A 20,772-nucleotide genomic window follows, 5' to 3' on the forward strand; every position below is an offset into this window, starting at 1 on the left:
AATATAAAAGTGGACTGTAGAGGGGCTGTTTAGCACAGGGCTAAATCGCTGGCTTTGAAAGCAGACCAAGGCAGGCCAGCAGCACGGTTCAATTCCCGTACCAGCCTCCCCGAACAGGCGCCGGAATGTGGCGACTGGGGCTTTTCACAGTAACTTCATTTGTAGCCTACTTGTGACAATAAGTGATTTTCATTTCATTTCATTTAAGGATGTCAGTAATGTAATATCTTGACAGATGGCTGACCACCAAGTAAATTAAGGAATAAATGGTTTATTAAGCTACATAGCTGTATATAGAGAGTGAGATAAAGGCTACTGTATCCCATGACTCCAAATTCCTAACTAACTGGAAAACTAGTGCCTGACCTCAGAGTTTGCGTGCTCTAGCCCAATTGGCTGAATGGGAACCCACCCCCTTAAAGGGGCACGCTACCATATCCCTTCCCCTTTAAGTTCCCGATTAACACATTTCAGGAACAATGGAACTGTTTACAATAATATACAACACATGGATCTCAACACAATCCCTTATAAGGTAAGTTGATCGAGGAACCTCCTGATCGTTTGGGAGAATCGTAATTCACAAGCGGGTCCTTTCGCCTTCGAGGTAACTTCGGCTTGAACCTTAATGGTCTGAGTCTCAATTTGTGAAGGTGCATCTGTCGAGATAGTTTCCCTAGTTCCCCCCGGAACATTATTGGGTTCTTCCTCGGGGCAGGTTGCTGCAGCATTTCTTACATCCGCGGCAACATCACTGACAGGCATACTAGGGGAGGGATGCCCCGCTGGTTCTGTGTATGGTTCTCAAGTTGTCCAGATATTCTTTAGCCCTTTTTCCTTGGACATCTATCCCGTACGTCATTGGACCTGTATTGGCCAATACCGTTGCAGGGATCCAATGAGGATCAACACCAAATTTCTTTACATATACCAAATCGTCCACTTCAAGTTCTCTGAATTTTCTTTAAGTCATGATGTTTGTTCTGTGCATTTTGTTTTGCCTCCATCCTCTCTGCCAAATTCAGAAATATCAGATCCAACCATGTTCTAATGCGAGCCCATTAGCAACTCAGTGGGTGTAGCACTTGTGGTGACATGAGGTGTTGTTCTATAGGTGAGCAGGAACCAGGCCAGTCTGAGTTGCACTAGGATGATGACTGTTCCTTCATGGCAACTTTGAATGTTTGGACGGCTGTCTCAGCCAGTCCATTTGAAGTAGGTTGGTAGGGAGCCGTCGGAATATGTTGAGCACTGTTTGTTCTTATAAAATGTTGGAATTCTTCATTAGTAAAAGCAACGCCATTGTCTGAGACCGGCACCTCGGACAACCCGTGGGTGGAAAATGTCTGTCGCGACTCCCGGGTGCGGCTATGCAGAGCTAGGTCGCATATTCGGCAGCTCCCGCTTGGAACGGACTTTTGGGCTCTTTTACAGGGCCCCCACGGCATTTGTTTGACATTTCCCGGTGTGGGAAGAAGGCTGCAGCATTCCCCTGACACTGTCCCCCAGGAGTGTTGTGTCTTTTGGCTACCAGACCCGGCAGAAACAGTGAAAGATTTGGCTTGAGCTGCAGCAGTAGACGAGGGCCTCTTCCAGCATGCAGGCGGGGGAAGGGCAAGCTTAAAGCTGCAATCTGGCTTGACTCTATCAAAGGTGAATTCTAGCAGCAGAGGGAGCAACTGTGAAAAGATCTACCAGGGCCATTGAAGAAGCAGGGACGAGGCTTCTGGTGGCGGCCATGGAGGAGTAGGTCGCGCATTCGGCAGCTCCCGTCTGGAGCCGACTCTCAGAACTTTTTCAGGAGTTTCCATAGACTTTTTGGGGCAGACTGGTGAAGCAAACACTGCCAACTTCTATGAAACGGACCAGAAGTGTAATGGCCAAAGGAGCGGCACTGGAGCAACGGGAGAAGCGAGGGAAAGAAAACAAAATGGCGGCAGCCAGGGACAAAGGGGAGCTGCAGGAGTTCATCAAACGCTGCTTCGAGGAGCAGCGCGAGGAGATGCGCAAAGAGATGTTGGCGCCTATGCTTTCGGCAATTGAAGGACTCGGGATCACGCAGAAGGCCCACGAAGCTAAGATCCAGGAAGTACAGAAAAGAGTCAGTCAGAACGAGGACGAGCTCGTGGGCCTGGCAGTGAGAGTGGAGCAGAACGAGGCGCTACACCAGAGGTGGGCGGGAAGACTCGAAGACCTGGAGAACAGGTCGAGGAGAAAGAATCTGCGAATCCTGGGTCTCCCTGAGGGAGTGGAGGGGGCTGATGCCGGGGCATACGCGAGCACGATGCTCGAGGCGGTGATGGGCACGAAGGCCCCTTCGAGGCCGCTGGAGTTGGATGGGGCACATCGGGTGCTGGCGAAGAAGCCCCAGGCAAATGAGCCGTCAAGGGCGATGGTGGTGAAGTTCCACCGGTTCACGGACAGAGAGTGGGTCCTGAGATGGGCCAAGAAGGAGCGGAGCAGTAAGTGGGACAATGCAGAGATCCGAATATACCCGGACTGGAGCACGGAGGTTGCAAAGCGGAGAGCGGGTTTCAACCGGGCCAAAGCGGCGTTGTACCGGAAAGAAGTGAAATTCGGAATGCTGCAGCCAGCGCGACTGTGGGTCATATACAAGGGCCAACACTATTACTTCGAAACGCCTGAAGAGGCGTGGACCTTTGTACAAGCCAAAAAGTTGGACTCTAACTGAGGGTTTGTGAGGGTGGGGGGGATGTTTTGGGGTTTGATGTGTGATGGTTGTTGTATATAGGGGGTCAATCACGCGCAGAAAATGTTACATGGGCTGGGGGAGAGAGACAAGGCCGCGACAGGAGCTGCACCAGAGGGGGCGGAGCGGGCTTTGGAAAGCGCGTGTTTTTTTCCCGCGCGCGGGAAGAAAGGCGGGAAGGGGAACGAAGGAATGCATGTGGATTGGGAGACTCCCACACGGGGAGGTCAATGGGACGACGGGGGAAGCCGGGGTCAGCAGGCGTCAGCTGACTTACGGGAGTGACATGGGGGGAGCAAAAAAGCTAGACAGGGGTCTAGCGGTGGGGAGGGGAGGGGGGTGGGGGGTGGGGGAAAGGGTTGCTGCTGCACTGGCCGAAAGGGAATGGGACACAGAAGAGGTGGTCGGGACGGGGGTCCCCCCTCTGGGGGACTGGAGGGTGAGGGAGGCGTGGACACGGGACTGGCCCAGAAAAGGAGATGGCTAGTCGGCGGGGCGTGGGGGGGGTGAGAGCCCCTCCAATCCGGCTGATAACGTGGAATGTGAGGGGCCTGAATGGGCCGGTGAAGAGGGCTCGAGTGTTCGCGCACTTAAAGGGACTGAAGGCGGACGTGGCCATGCTCCAAGAGACACATCTGAAGGTGGCGGACCAGGTCAGGTTAAGAAAGGGATGGGTAGGACAGGTATTCCACTCGGGACGGGACGCGAAGAATAGAGGGGTGGCAATTTTGGTGGGAAAGCGGGTGTCATTTGAGGCCAAGACTATTGTAGCGGACAATGGAGGGCGATATGTAATGGTGAGCGGTAGGCTGCAAGGGACGTGGGTGGTGTTGGTAAACGTATACGCCCCGAACTGGGATGATGCAGGATTCATGAAGCGCATGTTGGGGCGCATTCCGGACCTGGAGATAGGAGGCCTGATAATGGGAGGGGACTTCAATACAGTGTTGGATCCAGCACTGGACCGCTCCAAATCAAGGACTGGAAAGAGGCCGGCGGCGGCCAAGGTACTTAGGGGGTTTATGGATCAGATGGGGGGAGTGGACCCATGGCGGTTTGCAAGGCCGCAGGCCAGGGAATTTTCTTTCTTCTCCCATGTACACAGAGCCTACTCCCGGATAGATTTCTTTGTTCTGGGTAGGGCGCTCATCCCGAGGGTGGAGGGGACGGAGTATTCGGCTATAGCCGTTTCGGACCATGCCCCGCACTGGGTGGAACTGGAGCTGGGAGAGGAGAGGGACCAACGCCCGTTGTGGCGGCTGGATGTGGGACTGCTGGCGGACGAGGTGGTGTGTGGGAAGGTGAGGGGGTGTATCGAAAGGTATTTGGAGGCCAACGACAACGGGGAGGTGCGGGTGGGGGTGGTATGGGAGGCGTTGAAGGCGGTGATCAGGGGAGAGCTAATTTCCATTAGGGCTCATAGGGAGAAGACAGAGGGCATGGAAAGGGAGAGTTTAGTGGGGGAGATTTTGAGAGTGAACAGGAGATACGCAGAGGCCCCGGAGGAAAGATTACTTGGGGAAAGACGACGGCTCCAGACGGAGTTTGACCTGTTGACCACAGGGAAGGCGGAGGCACAGTGGAGGAAAGCGCAGGGGGCGACCTACGAATATGGGGAAAAGGCTAGTCGGATGCTGGCACACCAGCTCCGTAAGAGGATGGCAGCAAGGGAAATAGGGGGAGTCAAAGATGGAAGGGGAGCCACGGTTCAGAGTGCAACGAAAATAAACAAGGTATTCAAGGCCTTTTATGAAGAGCTGTACAGACCCAAGCCCCCAGCGGGGGAAGAGGGGATGAGACGATTCCTAGATCAGCTGAGATTCCCGAGGGTGGAGGAGCAAGAGGTGGCTGGTTTGGGGGCACCAATTGGATTGGAGGAGCTGAGCAAGGGTTTGGGGAGCATGCAGGCGGGGAAGGCCCCGGGACCGGACGGATTCCCGGTGGAGTTCTACAGGAAGTACGCAGACCTGTTGGCCCCGCTACTGGTGAGGACCTTTAATGAGGCAAGAGAGGAGGGGACCCTGCCCCCGACAATGTCGGAAGCGACAATTTCTTTGATCCTAAAGCGGGACAAGGACCCACTGCAATGTGGATCGTACAGGCCGATCTCGCTCCTCAATGAGGATGCAAAGTTGCTGGCAAAAGTGCTGGCCACGAGGATCGAGGACTGTGTCCTGGGGGTAATCCACGAGGACCAGACGGGATTTGTAAAGGGCAGGCAACTAAACACCAATGTGCGGCGGCTCTTAAACATGATAATGATGCCACCGGAGGAGGGAGAGGCGGAGATAGTGGCAGCTATGGACGCGGAGAAGGCCTTTGACCGAGTAGAGTGGGAGTACCTCTGGGAGGTGTTGCGTAGGTTTGGGTTCGGGGTAGGGTTTATCAATTGGGTTAAGCTCCTTTACAGAGCCCGATGGCGAGTGTAGTGACGAACCGGCGGAGGTCGGAGTACTTTCGACTGTACCGAGGGACGAGGCAGGGGTGCCCCCTGTCCCCCCTGTTGTTTGCATTGGCGATCGAACCATTGGCCATGTCATTGAGGGAGTCTAATAAATGGAGGGGGGTGGTCCGAGGGGGAGAAGAGCATCGGGTGTCGCTATATGCGGATAACCTGTTGCTATACGTGGCGGATCCAATGGAGGGGATGGTGGAGGTCATGCAGACTCTAAGGGAGTTTGGGGAGTTTTCGGGCTATAAGGGCAGCATGGTAGCATTGTGGATAGCACAACTGCTTCAGAGCTCCAGGGTCCCAGGTTCGATTACGGCTTGGGTCACTGTCTGTGCGGAGTCTGCACATCCTCCCCGTGTGTGCGTGGGTTTCCTCCGGGTGCTCCGGTTTCCTCCCACAGTCCAAAGATGTGCAGGTTAGGTGGATTGGCCATGATAAATTGCCCTTAGTGTCCAAAATTGCCCTTAGTGTTGGGTGGGGTTACCGGGTTGTGGGGATGGGGTGGAGGTGTTGACCTTGGGTGGGGTGCTCTTTCCAAGAGCCGGTGCAGACTCGATGGGCTGAATGGCCTCCTTCTGCACTGTAAATTCTATGAAAAACAAAAGCTCAATGTAGGGAAGAGTGAGCTCTTTGTATTACAGGCGGGGGACCAACAAAGAGGGATAGGGGACCTACCGCTGAGGAGGGCGGAGGGGAGCTTTCGGTATCTGGGGATCCAGATAGCCAGGAGTTGGGGGACCCTACATAAACTGAATCTGACGAGGTTGGTGGAGCAAATGGAGGAGGATTTCAAAAGATGGGACATGTTACCGCTCTCGCTGGCGGGTAGAGTGCAGTCGGTCAAAATGGTGGTCCTTCCGAGGTTTCTGTTTGTGTTTCAGTGCCTTCCCATTGTGAGCACTAAGGCCTTTTTTAAGAGAGTAGGCAGGAGTATTATGGGGTTTGTGTGGGCGAATAAGACCCCGAGAGTAAGGAGAGGGTTTTTGGAACGCAGTAGGGACCGAGGAGGGTTGGCGGTGCCAAACCTGGGGAGCTACTACTGGGCAGCAAATGTGGCGATGATCCGCAAGTGGGTTATGGAGGGAGAGGGGGCAGCATGGAAGAGGATGGAGATGGCGTCCTGTAAAGGAACGAGCCTGGGGGCGTTGGTGACGGCACCTCTGCCGCTCTCGCCGACAAAGTATACCACGAGCCCGGTGGTGGCGGCAACGCTAAGGATCTGGGGCCAGTGGAGACAGCACCGGGGTGCAATGGGAGCATCGGTATGGTCCCCGATCAGGGGTAACCACCGGTTTGTCCCGGGGAAGATTGACGGGGGGTTCCAGAGCTAGCATCGGGCGGGGATTGGAAGAATGGGGGACCTGTTCATCGACGGGACGTTTGCGAGCCTAGGGGCACTGGAGGAGAAGTTTGAGTTACGCCCGGGAAATGCCTTTAGATATATGCAGGTGAGGGCTTTTGTGAGGCGACAGGTGAGGGAATTCCCGTTGCTCCCGGCACAAGAAGTTCAAGATAGGGTGATCTCAGGTGTATGGGTCGGGGAGGGCAAGGTGTCGGAAATACACCAGGAGTTGAAAGAAGAGGGGGAAGCGCTGGTAGAAGAGTTGAAAGGTAAATGGGAGGAGGAGCTGGGGGAGGAGATCGAGGAAGGTCTGTGGGCTGATGCCCTAGGTAGGGTTAATTCCTCCTCCTCGTGTGCCAGGCTCTACCTGATACAATTTAAGGTGGTCCACAGAGCGCACTTGACGGGGGCGAGGTTGAGTAGGTTCTTTGGGGTAGAGGACAGATGTGGAAGGTGCTCAGGGAGCCCGGCGAACCATGTCCATATGTTTTGGTCATGCTCGGCACTGGAGGGGTTCTGGAGAGGAGTGGCCGGAGCAATATCTCAGGTGGTGAAAGTCCGGGTCAAGCCAAGCTGGGGGCTAGCAATATTTGGAGTAGTGGATGAACCGGGAGTACAGGAGGCGAATGAGGCCGGCATTCTGGCCTTTGCGTCCCTAGTAGCCCGGCGAAGGATCTTGCTAATGTGGAAGGAGGCAAAGCCCCCCAGCCTGGAGGCCTGGATAAATGATATGGCTGGGTTCATAAAGTTGGAGAGGATTAAGTTCGCCTTGAGAGGGTCTGCGCAGGGGTTCTACAGGCAGTGGCAACCGTTCCTAGACTATCTCGCGGAGCGTTAGAGGAAGGTCGGTCAGCAGCAACCTTGGGGAGGGTGGGGGGTGGAGGGGACGTCCTGGGAGGGGGGGGGGGGAGGGGGGGCGAAAGGGGGGACTGCCTGGGAGGGTGGATGAGCAAGAGATAACATGAAGGGTTGGGGAAACTGGCATGTACGGGTGAGGGCCAGTGTACAAAGCTGTGTAAATATATCATTTTGCCATGTATATATCTTGCTCTGCACGATTTCTCGTTTTTTTTTGTTACCGGGGGGGGGGGGGGGTGCTTATTGTTTGTAAGGGAGAAAAATTGTGTTAAAAAACTTTAATAAATATATTTAAAAAAGAAAACAAAATGTCTGTCGCAATTTTTCTACTGTTGCTGATGAAGCCGCGGACTTCATTTTGTGTCTGTCCAATGACTTGGAGTGAGCATCTACGATGAGCAAGAACATGAAGTCCATGAATGGTCACACAAAATCGACGTGTGATCACACCCATGGTCAAACTGACCACTCCCAGGGTGCATTAGCGTCGCAAATGGCAAGCTTAGCTGCATTTGACACTGGTCACATTGTTTGACCAGATTCTCTATGTTGATATCCATCCCGGGCCACCATGTTTAACTGCGTGCTAGCACCTTCTTCTTCGTCAACCCAGGATGGTCACAAGGTAGCTTCTGTAATCATAACTTTCTACTGGGAGTGGGAACAACCATCCTTGCTCCCCATAATAATATGTCATCTTCAAAACTTAACTTGTCTTTTCTTATCTAAAAGGGTCGTAACTGGTCAGACCTGTTATCATAATGCCAGCAATGAAGGACCCTGTACTTGACTCAAGATACCAAGGGGCCTTTTTTGGTCCAAAACCTGACCTGTTATGCTGACACTGGCAATGTATCGAGAAAGAATAAAGCGAGAACAATTTCCTGTGGTATTGGTGGAGTCGGCTTAAAGCGTCTGTGTTTGAAATATAGGTGCCCTGCCTATGTTGAAACATATGTTGAAACAGGGGTCAGCACGGTAGCACAGTGCTTAGCACTGTCGCTTCACAGTTCCAGGGTCCCAGGTTCGATTCCCGGCTTGGGTCACTGTCTGTGCGGAGCGTGCACGTTTTCCTCGTGTCTGGGTGTGGGCTGGAGTCAGGCCTGGCTGACCTGGGAAGGAGTGAGGAGGTGAAACTGAGGCTGTCAGGTGCAAACATCGGCCATTTAAGTAACTAGGCCCATTTTAACTCCTCGCTCATAGTAAGTTTCATAGTTTCATCTCATTTGCTTCATAGTTTCCTCAAAACATTCCGAGATTTTGTTTCGAGGAACGAATGGATAGAGGCAGGAAGAGGAACAAAAAGCCCAGGATATTCAGGCTTTGCAATCCATGGAGGAGGAGAATGAAATGATGCAGGGCATAAAAGGAATCTCAAACTCAAACAACAAGATGTGAATCTCATTTGAATCGCTGCAAAGAAAAAAAAACCCAATTGACTGCTGCACAAGAAACAGGTTCACCCTGCATCGTGTTTCATTATTTTCGTATTTTCCTAATTCCGACAAAAGTAAATTTTAAACTTGTCAGAGTGGAGTAAAGCTGGGCAGGTTTGTCTGATTCACTCTTACCTACTCACACCTTGCACGGCTCTGAAGGATGACCTTTACACTGGCACCTTTTAAAAAAATTAGAGTACCCAATTTTTTTTTTACAATTAAGGGGCAATTTAGTGTGGCCAATTCGCCTACCCTGCACATCGTTTTTTTTGGCTTGAGTGGGTGAGACCCACGCAGACACGGGGAGAATGTGCAAACTCCACACAGACAGTGACCCGGGATCGAACCGGGGTCTTGAGCGTCGTGAGGCAGCAGTGCTAACCATTGTGCCACCGTGCTGCCCCTTGCACTGGCACCTTTGCACTCTGATTGGATGGCGCTCGTTAGCCTTGTACTGATGTAAGTTCACTAATTTGGTCTGCCGCCGAACCCTTTATTCTGGGAGCCCGGATTGACTTATAGAAATGGGATAGCAAATTCAATGGCAATAGATAGTGGAGACGCAGGGAAATGAAATCTGAGTCCACACGGTGCTGAATTCCATCGCTTGTCTAATATATGGGATTCTTAATCTAATGAAGAATGCCCACAACAAGGATAATGACACAACATTCTTCTTTCACCTAACAGGAAATAACCATACAGTATCGTTGGCAATTCGCATGATGACTATATCTCTTTTAGTCCAATCACCAACATTTCCCATTGATAGCTTTATTGCTATTGGGTTTCCTGGGTCAACATTAATAAGGCCATCCTAATAGTATAGCTTCTGTTAGATATTGGCGTCCCCATTATTTCCAGCCTTCACTGAAACTCAGTAAAAGTAACTGCTGTAGCGCTGGTTTTATATCATTGACTCTTTGGCTGAATTCATTTCAAATCAACAGATGAATCAATAAAACTAATTGAAACAAACACCTCTTGTATAAACATATTGATTACAGTTCAGCTTCTAATACATTTTAAATTCTCAAAAGGGTCTTTTGGCATAATAGGGGAAGGATATTGCGCTAGTAACTGTGATGGACACCTAAAGCAAGCATCAATTCTTTTCGTGGCATCTCAGGCAGCAACTGGCAAATGTAATTCATTACACTCAAATTTTCTCTCAGCTTTGTTGAGTTCCATTTGTTTCCTATCCCTCCATTCCAGTTAGCCCAGCAGCATTGGATTTATCCATGTTTATCAGTAGCATAGTATTTCTGGGATTTTATTTCCAATCACTCCGATTGAGTGGCCTTGGACCTTTCTTGGCTACATCCCACAGATGACAGGTAAACGGATACAAATTATTGATATTGCAAGAGCCAGATGGCATTTGCAGTACCATCTATATATATATACCACTGTAGACAATATCCGTTCTTTCTCAAAGCTTTTGGTTCTCAGTGCTTACATAACAACACATCTTGGAATATCCATGGGAATATGACCTTGCAAATTGTCCGTCATGTCACAAACCCAAACTGATGTTCTCACGGCCAAGGGGTCAGTGTCGATAGCGGTGGATCGTTTAAATTGCAGGGCAATTTGCAGGGCCCCTCTGCTAAAGACCTTGGAAACATCCGCTGTTCCTTGTTGGCCCAGGGGAGGGTGGGGTTGTAACAGGAGTGGGGTGATGTTGGACCCAACGTCTCCTAAGAAAACAGCCTGGGGGCCTAAGAAGTTCCCGTGGAAAATGGACTGCTCCAAACCCCTCCACCTGCTCTTCCCAAAATACTTTTTGCTTCTTAGTCATTGGGGTTCCAGTCCTGCTCTTCAGTTACATAAAATTGTGCAGGCAACAATTATCATCATGGGATGTGGGTGACGAATGTGATATAAAATAGTTACTTTAGAGATACTAGTTAATGTAATGTAGAAATAAGCCACTTTGATTCTGGCAGTTAGGGACAAAGGGGTTTGAGACCGCATGGAAAAAGCAGGAAGAGGTGTGTCTATGAGAGTGATGCTGCATTGATAGGGGCCAGAGAAAGGGATTGGAAGTGAGCCAATCAGAATAGATCGAACAGGTCAGGAGGGACATAGGCTGACCTATGTCCGTCGAGTATGTGAAACTTGATACCATTTGAATTGATTTTGCAGAGATCCCTTTGTCTTTTAGTCAGTCGTTTTTCTGGGGTGTAAGAGGCTGGATGTCTTTTACGTTTCTGTAAGATGATTAAGCTTGCAAGCTAAATAAATAACTTCTTTTTACGTGCGAATCCGTCTCAACTTTTATTGAGGCCAGACTGACAGAGAAAGAAATTTGGGGATCTACATTTGGTGCCGAAACCCGGGATTTCTCTGGGCGATCCTGATCCAACTGCGAAATCAGAATTAGACTGATTATGAACAGGAGGATGGGGAACAAAGGGCCCTCAATGTAGAACTGGAAAACGACCGCGCATTGATTGTTCCCCTCTTCTTATCGTCTGATTAGTCTGGTCACTCGCGGTTGGCACAGAAAGACCGCCTCGACGAAATCACAGGTCAGTCTGGGGATTAGCACTTTAATTGATGGGATTTCATTTTGTTGTTTCGGCTTGGGTTAGGGTTTTGGGCTGATGGGACTTTAATAATGAAGGTTCAGTCTATTATATGGGTTCAGAGGCTGATGTGACTTCATTAATGAAGGTTCAGTCTATTATAAGGGTTCAGAGGCTGATGTGACTTCATTAATGAAGGTTCAGTCTATTATATGGGTTCAGGGGCTGATGTGACTTCATTAATGAAGGTTCAGTCTATTATATGGGTTCAGGGGCTGATGAGACTTCAATAGATGGAGGTTCAGTCCAGTATAACTGTTTTTAAATCTGAAGATGGTTCAACTCTATGTGTGAGTGTTTTAAATATATAGTTGATTAAGCTAAAATTGTCTCCTTGGACTGTAAAGTTCCGAGGTCTAGTTGAGATTGTGAGGAATGCTGCATATTGGTTGAAGCAGAAGTCTCTCAAAGGGTTAACAGCAGCAGGCGGAGTTGAAAACAGACAGTGCTTCTCACTCAGGCTTTGAGATAACAGCAGCAGCCATAGTGTAATCGGATACCTTTCCTTTGAGTCAGTGAACACCAGCAAAGTTACGTTTTGAATTAATTAAAGGAAACCAGTGGGTTTCTCCACCTCTTTGATAAAAGTTATTATTTTCGAAAGCAATTGATTGAAATTGCCAGAATCTTAAGTTTTACTTACTTGAAATAAGGTTTATCTCATTTTATCTGGAGATTAATAGAAACTTAAAGAAGATCATGGACACCATTTTAAAAAGCGTCAATCTGGAGATGATAGTTGATTTTGCTAATACTTATGTGTATGTAAAAGAAAAAAAACTTGTTAAAAGAAAAATTGTTAAGATAAAGAAATAATTAAGTTGTAAATGTTATACAAGTTTGTGTTAAGCAAATTGTAAATTTAGTTCTGAGTTGAGATCAGAGCTAAGCTTGCAAGTTGCAGTAATTCAATTTGAATTTTCAAACATTTTTAAGTTTTTTAAAAAAAGAGAGCAAATAGAGAAAAGAAGGACACAGATCTTGAATGCGTTGAATAGCACATTTCAAAGGCCCATAAATCTTTCTGTTATCTTAGACCTAAAACCTAGGAAGATTGACGAGCCAGAGGAATTTCTGGAGCGTTTTAATGAAATCTACCGGGGGCAGTCAGGCGATTTGCTGTATCAAAATGGTCAGAATTCCCCTCAATACTGTGCTATGTTAATTCATTGCCTACCACCTTCTGTGGTTACTGCTGTGAAATGTAATAACATGAATTGGACAGAGAATGACCCTTCCCAGATGGCAAGGGCAGTCAGATTTTACTGGAAGGAGGGTGTAGGCCAAGAAGGAGGCTCAGTTACAAAGGTTAAGACTGAGTATGTAATGAAAAAGGATGATCTGCGACCCCAACAAGCGGCAGAAATGGTAGTTTACCAGCAGGAGCTCCAATATAGTGACTTTGGGTGGGTGGATCAGCGAAGAGGAGGATGAGACAACAGTGCTATATTTCTATCACCCCCCCAGTGGTGGACGTTAGACGTTGAACAGTCACTGCATCACGTTACCCTGGCCTATGACAGAACTGGACGAAACAGGGAGTTGGAGGACAAATACCGGCCATTACTTGAGAACGAATGGCCAGTCAAGGTTACAGCCACAGTCACGGGAAAAGAAGGTACAGCCGATTTTGTTACAATATCACCACATTTATGGCCACAGTCAGCTTCGGTAAGCCCTCATATTACACGTCAGGTCCATGACCAGTACCATGCCAGGGATATGGGGCGAATGGTCAGCATCTTACCGCAGCTCGTCAGAATAGGTATGAGATATACCTTTTGAACAATCCACGTCTGACATTTAAATACTGTACCACTATCAATCCAGCCTGTTTTCTTAGCGGTCCCCCTGTCCATGAAGACGCACCTGGCCACGACTGTTTAGCCTTGATTCAGGAAACTACCACAATAAGGGGCGATTTGAGTGACATTTCGTCAGAACAACCTGACATGATTATGTGTGGTCAAATATCCCACTGGGGTTTAGTTAATGACCTACTGCAGGCCCTCCTTATGCCCGCGCAGATTTCCGTTATTAAATGCGCTGCCCACACGAATGGTACAACCCCAGTTGACGTTGGTAATGAATGAGCAGATCGTGCAGCGCGCACAGCCGCACAAATTCAGCAAGTGATGGTGCCTAAAATGTTAAGTCAGACTAAACGATCTACTATGAATATGTCTGCTTCTGACAAGCGAATGCCAACCATCCAAGACGTCATAAGGTTACAGGAGGACGCTCCTGAGAGTGATAAACAAATGTGGAAACGGTTAGGTTGTACATATGATTCTGTTTCCTCTTTATGGACCACGCCTGCACATCAGACTTGTATGTCTGATGCGCTGGCTTTATGGGTCATTGAATGTGTACACTTTGCAACTCATTGTGGGGCTCGAGGGACTAGTGATTTGTTGCTGGACACTTGGTGGCACCCTAAAATGCAGGGGTTGGCCCAAAGTATCAGTAATCGGTGTTTGATTTGTCAGCAATATAACACCGGAAAAGGTATCCCTTGTGGGAAGGGGCAAACCCCGTTGCCCAGTGGTCCCTTTGAGACGCTCCAAATGGATTACATTGAGTTGGAAAGGTGTCAATGTTACAAATATGTTTTGGTCATTGTGGATGTGTTCAGCAGATGGGTCGAGGCGTATCCGACTATCTATAGTAAAGCTGCTCCTGTGGTTAAAGTCTTGATGAGGGAAATCATTCCCCGGTACGGTATACCAGCTCAGTTAAGTTCTGATAATGGGCCTCATTTTATTGGACAAATTAACAAGGAGTTTTGCTCCCAGTTGGGCATACGCCAGCAGTTACACTGTGCTTACAGACCGCAGGCGGCCGGGTTGGTTGAGAGACACAATCAGACCCTCAAAACTAAATTGGCTAAATTAAGAGCAGACACGGGACTGACATGGCTTAAGTTGCTCCCCGTTGCCCTCTTCCAGCTGCGGGTTACACCTGCGGGACCAGCCCGGCTCTCTCCCGCCGAGATTCTTTATGGCAGGCCTCTTAGAACTCCTTGGAGCCTGCAGGTTCCCAGACGGGTTCAGTTTCATCAGATGACTGAAGAAATGACCACCTATGTTCTAGCCCTTACGCAAGTGCTCAAGGAACTCCATGGCCCAGTCCGTGCGGCTCACCAGCCATTGCCCCAGTACCTAGCTCACTTTCAGTCCAGCCCGGTAGTTATGTCATGGTCAAAAAATTGGACTAGGAAGGGGTCGGAGCCGCGATGGGACGGGCCCTTCCAAGTTCTCCTTACCACCCCCACAGCAGTTAAAGTGGAGGGGCGAAGTGCTTGGGTCCACCTACATCACTGTAAATTGAGTCCATCTCCACTACTGTAAAAGGTCGGATACTAACCTGCCTCCCTTCTCCAGTGCTATTTTACAGGTGTGGAGCATGATGGAGTGGCTACGCATCGTCTGTCTGATATTTGGCCTCACTTCGCTTGGCGTGTTATTGGCGATGGATATGGAAAAGGGGAATATTATGTATCTGTGTAGCCCCAACCAATCTACAAGGATACATCACCTATGCAAAGGTATGTTCTTCGCTGCCCCCATATACGAGGACATGGTATCGACTCATGGAAGGTCATCAAAGTTAAGGAGAATGCAGGAGTCATGAAGCAGCTGCACCGGTCCCGGCGATGGGAAGGGAACATTATATGGACATTGCCTTGTTTTTGGAATACATGTAAATTTGATTTTGGATGTGTTAAAAGTGGTACAAAGAGGTAAAATCAGGCTGTCAGAAGAGTGTAGGAAGAGACCATGAGAAAGAGAAAGGGACTAGAGAGAGGACGGGGCGTGTGAGAAGGGAAGTACAGCTAGAACGTAGGTTACCGGGAGATACACTTAAGTTAGTTAAAGGCCAAACTGAGGAAAACCCGGGTAGTAAACCTTGGGAGCCCTCGGGGCAATATCCAAGGAGTTGTCTCAGCTACGGTTGTTTGCAATGCAGAACCGGTATGCTCTTGACTATCTTCTGGCCCGTGAGGGTGGGGTATGCGCCATAGTACAGGACAAGTGTATCATGGGTATTCAGGACTTGACCGCTAACATTACTAAATTTATGGATCGCATACGGGATCACTTGGACGGGATGCAGGATCCTGACACTTGGGGTAACTGGGGATTTGGAGGATGGAAGGACTGGTTGATAAATATGGCCATGTATCTAGTGGTAGCTATCGGCTGCATCTTTGTGGGCCTGGCCATCCTTAAATGTGTGATGGGTAGAATGCGGGGTGCACTAGATCAGATCACCGCCCCAATCACCGGAAAAAAAAAATTAACTGTTAAAATCCATGAGGGTGAGGCAGATGAAGGGGGGCTAAGACAGGAATTGGAAATGCAGCGATGGATCTTTTTAGATGAGGAACCGTAGCTATGGATTGGATAGTTCGGTTATCATGGAATGATAAAAGGAGGGAATGACGAATGTGATATAAAATAGTTACTTTAGAGATACTAGTTAATGTAATGTAGAAATAAGCCACTTTGATTCTGGCAGTTAGGGACAAAGGGGTTTGAGACCGCATGGAAAAAGCAGGAAGAGGTGTGTCTATGAGAGTGATGCTGCATTGATAGGGGCCAGAGAAAGGGATTGGAAGTGAGCCAATCAGAATAGATCGAACAGGTCAGGAGGGACATAGGCTGACCTATGTCCGTCGAGTATGTGAAACTTGATACCATTTGAATTGATTTTGCAGAGATCCCTTTGTCTTTTAGTCAGTCGTTTTTCTGGGGTGTAAGAGGCTGGATGTCTTTTACGTTTCTGTAAGATGATTAAGCTTGCAAGCTAAATAAATAACTTCTTTTTACGTGCGAATCCGTCTCAACTTTTATTGAGGCCAGACTGACAGAGAAAGAAATTTGGGGATCTACATGGGCGTCACTGGCTGGTTATTGCCCATCCCAATTACCCTTGAACTGAATGACTTGCTAGGCCATTTCAAAAGGAATTAAGAGTAACCACATTGCTGTGGGTCTGGAGTCACATGTAGGCCAGACCAGGTAAAGGTGGCAGATTTCCTTCCCTAAAGGACATTGATGAACCAGATGGGCGTTTATGACAATCAACAATGGTGTCACGATCATCATTTGGCCTTTAATTCCAGATTTGTATTGAATTCAAATTCTAGGACAGCCGAATGATTTGAGCAAGAGTGAGTCAGCCAGCAGAGGGTTGTGCCTGGACAAGATAAAGTATCATTTTAAGTTGATTATAACCACCAGCGCTCCCATGCCCTGCCATTAATGTCTGAAGATGCACCTCCCCCCCCTCATATTGAAACACATATTCGCCACACTCTCACGTTTACCAAACAACCCCCTCCCTCCCCCCATCACTCTCACTGTCACTAGCACTCATGGCCACTAGGCATAGTGAGGGAAGGCCACAGTTATCCAGCCAAGAGAAGACCTTCCACTCAGACTGACTGCATAGAATATGAATTTTGCAAAGTTTGACACCTTTCTTTTGAGCAGGTCGCAGTGGTCCTTTGAAGCACCATTGTTTCGGCAGCTCAAAACCTGGAAATCTGAGTTTGTTTGTCGATTGCAAGCTGTGATGAGTCTATATGAATTTAGGAGCTGGGGTCTGAAATGGGGTCGCTGCTCATTTCAGGTGATTTCCATGGGCTGGCTAAAAAAAGCCCTCAAGCCCTTTAGCAACCTGAATGCCTGTGCAGATCTCAGCACAGCTGGGTTGACGCGGTGGCACAGTGGTTAGCACTGTTGCTTCACAGCGGCACGGCCCGGGTTCGATTCCCAGCTTGGGTCCCTGTCTGTGCAGAGTCTGCCAGACTCAGAGTTCTCCCTGTGTTTGCTGGGTTTCCTCCGGGTGCTCCGGTAAAGACGTGCTGTTTGGTGAATTGGACATTCTGAATTCACCCTCTGTGTACCCGAACAGGCTCCAGAATGTGGCGACTAGGGGCTTTTCATGGTAACTTCATTGCAGTGTTAATGTAAGCCTACTTGCGACAATAAAGATTATTATTATACTGTTGTGCCATTTCTATGCCTGTTGTACCACATCGAATTTAGGCCCCTATGAAATCTACATTTGTGCATGTGCCCAGCAGCATCAATATATCCCCGGGATTCTCCGGGTCGGAGAATCGGCGGGCCAGGTGTGATTCACGCGACGCCGCCCCGACGCCGGTCCGCCAATTCTCCGGTCACCGGAGAATCGGTGCAATTGGCGCGGCGCCGGTTGGGGGCCGCGCCCGGCGATTCTTCACGCGGGATGGGCCGAGTGGCCGCCAAGATAGCCCGAATCCCGCCGCCGCCAATCACATGTGGTCTTACCCTGCGGGACCTCGGCATCCGTCCTGAGGGGGGGCTGCCTGGTGGGGGGCAGGGGGGATCTGACCCCAGGGGGGGCCTCCACCGTGGCCTGGCCCGCGATCGGGCCCTACCGAGCGGAGGGCCAGCTTCTCCTGGTGGGGGCCTCTTTTACTCTGTGCCGGCCCCCGTAGCTCTACATCATGTTGCGTCGGGGCCGAAGCGGAGAAGGAACCTAGCGCGCATGCGCGAGTTTGCACCGGTTGCAGCGCGCATGCCAAATTCGCGCCGGCTGCAGCGCGCATGCCGAATTCGCGCCGGCTGCAGCGCACATGCGCAGACCCGAGGCGCCCTTTTGACGCCGGTATCGGCAGCTGGAGCCGTGTGAGTCGCTCCAGTGGCATGCTGGCCCGCTGTAGGCGTTTACGACGGCGTCAACACTTAGCCTCAGGATCAGAGAATCCCGACCCTGGTACTGGACAGATATTGGTGTTTACATGCAGTGAATGGCATTGTACTCAGGATCACCGTGGTATAAGGCACAAAAATATCAACACGCTGAAGGTGTATTTGTGAAAGCTAATGTAGTCGAGGGGGAAAATATTCCCATTTTGTAACTAAATCTACCGCAAAAACTATAAGTTAGGTTTAAGGACCTCTGAACTCTCAAAGACAGAACAAATACTTAATGAAATCTGCCTTGACATCAGAATCTCACCTAGGGTTGCCAACTCTCGAGGATGGGTCTGGTGTCTCCAGGACATTGCTGTGCGCAACCTCGGAGATAAATCATTGGGGTGTTAAAAAAGTTTTTTTTTGTTATTGTTATTTTCTTTGAATATTTGTCTTTACCATATAGAACTATTGACAATGAGGGAATGAAGGTTGTTCGGCAGACAGCCAAGCATTATCCAATTGAGTAATTTCCAATTGGTGCAGTGAGCAGTACGTCACAAGGGTGGTAGTGTTGGCCGACTCCTGGGAGCAAATCATGTGATGAAATGTCCAGGAATGCATTTAATCTCAGTTGGCATTTTTTTTGTTGAAAATATATTTATTTGATTTTTAACATTTTATACATAACACAAAAATAACAACAATGCAAATCAACAAGAACAACAATCTCCCCGCTCCCCCCCCCCCCCCCCCCCGGCACTCTACGAACCAACATCCTAATTGTCATGTGAGAGTATCTTTAAGAAATGGGTGTTTGTCAAATAGCTTCAGTGATGTCAGAGTGTGGGTGGAGTTGCGCTGTCTGTCTGCTTTTACTTTCGCTTTGAAAAAAAGCTGGTGTGTGTCTGTGAGTTTTAGTTTCGTTTTGAGAGTGACGAGCTGCAGTGAAAGCCAGCAGATGTGCATGGATATCTCTACAAGTTTAAGAGTGTTCATTTGGGTGATTTCAAAGTGATAACTGCTCTCGGTAGAGGATTTAAACCTGATCTCTGTGTTAAAGAGGGTATTTGTCTTATGGATGTTGCAAGGAAAGATTAAGGGTTACTTATAGAGTACTGTATTCTTTGGGGGTTGTATTTTAGTTGATGTTTGCCAAGATGTTTACTGTATGTGTTATAAAAATGTTAATAGGATTCATAGAATAAACGTTGTGTTTTGTTTAAAAATACTTTTAGCTCTCTGTTGCACCACACCTGTAAAGTGGGCCCTTGTGCTCCCCACGACCAAAATCTATTCAAAGTTATGGGTCAGATGAACTCCCTGATACACTTTCGGGTGCTCTAAACCCTGGCCTGTAACAAATTGGGGGCTCAAGGGGGATAAAAGTCTGTCGATTGGGTTGGCTTTGTGAACTTAAAGACAGTGAGGGGTGAGCATGTTGTGGTTGCTTTTCAGGTGTGGTATACCAGTTTAAGTAGGGAGTGTGTTGTGGACAATGCCTCTTTCAGAGGCTCTAAAGTTTTTGGGGGTGGATAAGGTCACACGTAGTACCTTACGAGCAGTGACTAAAAATAGGCTTTTAGATTTGGCAAAAACATTGCAGTTAACATTACCTGACAGAATATGAAAAGAAGAGGTACTTACAGTGCTAGCTGAACATTTAAAATTGCCTGAGAGACAGTCTGACTCATTAGAAATGGCAAAAATTCAGTTTGCAACTTGAACATGAAAAAGAATTAAAGCAGCTTGAATACGCAATGAGCGAAAAAGAAAGAGAAAGAGAGATACAGGTCAGGGAAAAAGAAAAGGAGAGAGAAGAAAGAAACAAAGAAAGAATAGCCCTAGCAGAACAAAAAGAAAAAGAGAGAGAGGAAAGAGAAAAAGAGAGAAAGTTTGAACTTCAGAAAATGGCCATGAAACATGACAGTCAGTTAAAATTGGTGGATGTAAAGGGAAAGGTACAGTTGGAGGATAGTGATGAGGATAAAGAGAAAGAGCGTCATAGTCGAAGGCCTGGTGGGGATCTATTTAAATATGTCCAAGCATTGCCAAGGTTTGATGAGAAGGAGGTAGAAGCCTTTTTCATTTCATTTGAGAAGGTGGCTAAACAAATGAAATGGCCACCGGACATGCGGGTATTACTGATTCAAACAAAGCTGGTAGGTAGGGTGAGTGAAGTGTTTGCATCACTATGAGAGGAGGTATCTGGGATGTATGAAGAAGTAAAAAATCCATCTCTGGTGCATATGAACTAGTGCCTGAAGCCTACAGACAAAGGTTCAGAAATTTAAGGAAATAACCTGGTCAAACATACAAGGAGTTTGAAAGGATCAAACAGCGTAATTTTGAGAGGTGGATAAGGGTTTTGAAAATAGAGCAAACGTATGAAGCTCTCAGAGAAATTATACTTTTGGAGGAGTTTAAAAATTCAATTCCTGATGCAGTGAGAACTCATGTGGAAGAGCAGAGGGTTAAAATTGCGAGGTTAGCAGCAGAAATGGCTGATGATTATGAATTAGTTCATAAATCAAAGCTTGGTTTCCAACATCAGTTTCAGCCTGTGAGGGATAGAAACTGGGTAAAAGAGAAATACTCAAGTGGTAAAGGTAAAGGTGATCTGATGGGAGATAATAAGGAAAGTGTACCTCAGATTAAAAAGGAAATCCAGGAGGGTGGAAGAGACATGAA

General features: G+C 48.3%; 1 long non-coding RNA gene across 2 annotated transcripts in view; it reads left to right on the top strand.

The window, feature by feature from the left end:
* Window positions 1-20,772, top strand: part of LOC140427273 (uncharacterized) — a 123,481-nt gene that overhangs the window by 43,703 nt on the left and 59,006 nt on the right. The gene's annotated exons all lie outside the window — the stretch shown is intronic.

The sequence above is a fragment of the Scyliorhinus torazame genome, chromosome 7, assembly GCF_047496885.1.
Source record: "Scyliorhinus torazame isolate Kashiwa2021f chromosome 7, sScyTor2.1, whole genome shotgun sequence".
Taxonomy (NCBI): Eukaryota; Metazoa; Chordata; class Chondrichthyes; order Carcharhiniformes; family Scyliorhinidae; genus Scyliorhinus; species Scyliorhinus torazame.